Consider the following 4249-nt stretch of genomic DNA (forward strand, 5'->3'; position numbering starts at 1 on the left):
TGAAGAGGCAATGTCTGATTTATGTAGGGCCCATGGATTGGTTTGACCAGGTGTGACATTTACATAGTGTGTATTGAGAAATAATAATAGTTAATTTCTTTTGAATGTGCCATATAGATTAAGTGGCTTAATTTTATTTAATCCTCACTGCAACTATCTAATTGGATGTGGAGAAAGGGAAAGTAAGGAAGAGGAAGGGCTAAAAAAATGACTCTGACAACTGGATGGGGAATGGTGAGCAGGAGCAGGGGTCACAGGGAGTGACTTCAGAGTTGGACCGGTTGGAATTGAAACGACAGCTTCGGAGGTGTAAGGTGACGGAACAGGTGAGTTACACCCTAATCTTATTATGCAAATGGGCTTTCCATTTGGCCAGTGCCATCTTGTCTGCTCCTTACTGTACGCATGGCTGGCAAAGAGAAGGGAAGTGGAGCCGCCATTGTGATCATGCCTAGTCCCAGGTAGCCTTTTCCTATTGGCACGACTGGTGGCATTCACCTGTGCAAGCTTCCAGCTTGCTTGTCTATGTCTGCAGCTTGATTTTACAGGCTGCTCTTTGTTAGAGAAGAGAATGATATTGGGGCTGCTTTTCATTAAAAGGAAAACATTACTGAGGACTTCCTTCCCCTCACTATCTGCCTAAATAATTTCTTTTTAACTCCTATATCATTGATTCCATATGACTTTGCATTGTGAGCATTTCTCACATTATAATGGTTGATATTTAGCTTATCTGCAGTTCTTGTCAATACAAATAATGCTGTGGATAAACTACCTTGGATGTCAATCTTTGTCTCTTTTGCGCCTCTACTTTGAATGGGACTGAAAATTCCCCATATGGTTAGTGTAGGATTGTGTGTAGTTTAGGGTAGCAGAGGCACTATATATCTTGTGACATATCTCACTCTATTCCATTAGTATCTTCATCTTGGAAATGAGAGCATACAGTTTCCCACTTACCTGGGTCCTCTGGATGTAGCTTGTCCAGGCCAGCGACTACATCTTTGCCCTCAAGAAATGAACACTTGCGTACGACCAACTCTTTTAATCTCGACAACTCCAGAATTTTCCTCTCAGTTTCGTTGTGGTTTACAATTGTGTAGGAGGGAAGTTAGAATTGCTTCCTCTTGGGAGAATAATCAGGCAGGAGCAGGAGATGTAAATGAAAGAGTAGAGGGACAGGCAAAGGGCAGAGTGGCTGCGGATCCATGATTTGCCCCTGTTTGGGTCTGTATTCATTTCTGTTTGGCAGCAAGGCCCAGGTATCACTTAGGTAACCACTATTTTCAGTGTCCATCCATATGGTATTATATTCCATTCATATGCCATTCTATTTCAACTGCTATTTTCAATTCCATTCATATGCTATTATGAATGTATAATTGGTGGAGTTAGGTTCCTGAGAAAGCTGAAGGGCATGGAGGCAGAGTTCATAAACATGTTCATATCTTTCCTATTGAAATAATTCCAAGGCCAGGCCTGGTGGCTCAAATTTGTAATCCCAGCACTTTGGGAGGCTGAGGCAGGAGGATCACTTGAGCTCAGAAGTTCGAGACCAGCCTGGGCAACATGGCAAAACCCTGTCTCTACAAAAAATACAAAAATTAGCCGGGCATGGTGGTGCATGCCTGTAGTCCTAGCTACTCGGGAGGTTGAGGTGGGAGAATCACGTGAACCCAGGGGGCAGGGTTGCAGTGAGCCGAGATCACGCCACTGCACTCCAACCTGGGCAATAGAGCAAGATGCTGTCTCAAAAAAAAAAAAAAAAAATTCACGTCATCTTGTAACCACAGTTCACTTGTCCTTCCTTCATGGCAGGGCTCTTCAAAGGAGGCAGCTGTACTTGTGTTCTTCACTTCCTCACCTCCCAAGATGTAGTTTCAATTCCAGCCAGTCCAACTCTGAAGTCATTCCCCGTGACCCCTGCTGCTCCTCACCTTTCCCCATTCAGTTGGCAGAGAGTCATTATTTTAGCTGTTCCTCTTCCTTACTTCCCCTTTCTCCACATCCAGTCAATCATGAAGACCTTCTCAGTTTACCTCTTAAATTTCTTTCACTTTACTCTCATTGTCACCACCTATAATGGTTTGCTATGGCTGCCATAACAAAGTATCACCAAGTGAGTGGATTAAATAACAGAAGCGTATTGTTCCATTGTCTCTTCTTGGCTGGAAGTGGAGGTGTTGGTGGGGTTGGTTCCTTCTGGGGGCTATGAAGGAAGGCTCTGCTCCAGCCCTCTCTCCTTGGCTGGTAGACAGCTAGCTTCATGATCATAGGTGTTCTCCTTGTATCTTTACATTGCCTTTCCCCTGTACCTGTCTGTGTCTCAATTTCCCCTTTTACCAAGGATACCAGTCATATTGGACTGGGACCCACCCTAATTATCTCATTTTACCTTGATTACCTTTGTAAAGATCCTGTCTCCAGGCTGGGCATGGTGGCTCACATCAGTAATCCCAGCACTTTGGGAGGCCCAGGCGGGCGGATCACTTGAGGTCAGGAGTTCAAGACCAGCCTGGCCAACATGGTGAAACCTTGTCTCTATTAAAAATGCAAAAAATTAGCCAGGTTTGGTGTCACACGTCTGTAGTTCCAGCTACTCAGGAGCCTGAAGCAGGAGAATCACTTGAACCTGGGAGGCAGAGGTTGCAGTGAGCCGAGATCGCGCCACTGCACTCCAGCCTGGGCAACAGAGCAAGACCCCGTCTCCAAAATAAATACATAAATAAATAAATAAACCCTATCTCCAAATGAGGTCACATTCTGAGGTGCTGGGGATGAGGACTTCAACATGGATTTTGGTGGTGGAGGGAGGACACAATACAACTCGTAACACTGCCTCTGTTTAACCCTTTAGTACTTCTCACCTATGTCATTTCTTCAGGATAAGCTTAGGACTGTCCCTGCTTCCAGCGTTGTCTTATTTCAACCCAGCCACTACTCTGCTACCAGAAGTTCTCATAATACTGCTGTGGCTGTTGGGATAAGCCAAGCTCTTAACCATGCCTAGCATGCTGTTTGTGTTCTGGGCCTTTGCTCTCCTTCCGTCTTACTTCCTGCTGCTCACATAGCATTGCTGCAGCCATCATGACCCTGTGGGATCATTGCCCTGCCTTTGGGCTTGGCTATGTAAAGTTTTTCGTGCCTGCGATGGTTTCTCTCCCTACACTCCCTGATTGAATGACTCATGTTGGGTCTTCAGGCCAATTGCAGCATTATCTCCTCTGAGAAAACCTTCCCTAATTCTGGGTTTTGTGCTTTTCCTCCATGACCTAGGTCCCTTTGCCATTCCCCTGTACTACAGTTTTATTTATTTATGAGCTTAGCCACCTTACAAGATCCACATCACCAGGACATCTAGTTCAATGCCTTGTATACCAAAGGCACTCAAGACACATTTGTTGAACAAATAAATACATGAGTGAATAAGTCTTCATTTAGAAAATTGCAGTGTCAGGCCGGATGCAGTGGCTCATGTCTATAATCCCAGCACTCTGGGAGGCCAAGGCAGGCGGATTACCTGAGGTCAGGAGTTTGAGACCAGCCTGACCAACATGGTGAAACCCTGCTTCTACTGAAAATACCAAATTAGCTGGGCGTGATGGTACATGCCTGTAATCCCAGTTCCTTGGGAGGCTGAGGCAGGAGAATTGCTTGAACCTGGGAGGCAGAGGTTGCGGTGAGCTGAGATTGTGCCATTGCACTCCAGCCTGGGCAACAGGAGTGAAACTCCATTTCAAAAAAGAAAGAAAGGAAGGAAGGAAGGAAAGAAGGAAGGAAGGAAGGAAGGAAAAAAGGAAAACAGCAGTGTTGGCTGAGTGCCGTGGTTCATGCCTGTAATCCCAGCACTTTGGGAGGCCAAGGTGGGCGGACCACCTGAGGTTGGGAGTTTGAGACCAGCCTGGCCAACATGGTGAAACCCTGTCTCTACTAAAAATACAAAAAAAAAAAAAAAAATTAGCCAGGCATGGTGGTACGTGCCTGTGATCCCAGCTACTTGGAAGGCTAAGGCAGGAGAATCCTTTGAACCCAGGGGGTGGAGATTGCGGTGAGCTGCGACTGTGACATTGCACTCCAGCCTGGGCAACAAGAACAAAACTCCATCTCAAAAGAAAAAAAAAAAAGAAAATTGAAAATTGCAGTGTCACAGTGAGTAAGCAGGCTAGTGGTAACAGGAACAAGGAGAGGCACAATAAAAGGTGTGGTAATTGGAGTGGGTTTATAATTCTCACCTGAGGAGAAACACAGC

Source organism: Macaca fascicularis, chromosome 2 (genome assembly GCF_037993035.2).
Source record: "Macaca fascicularis isolate 582-1 chromosome 2, T2T-MFA8v1.1".
In the NCBI taxonomy this organism is placed as follows: domain Eukaryota; kingdom Metazoa; phylum Chordata; class Mammalia; order Primates; family Cercopithecidae; genus Macaca; species Macaca fascicularis.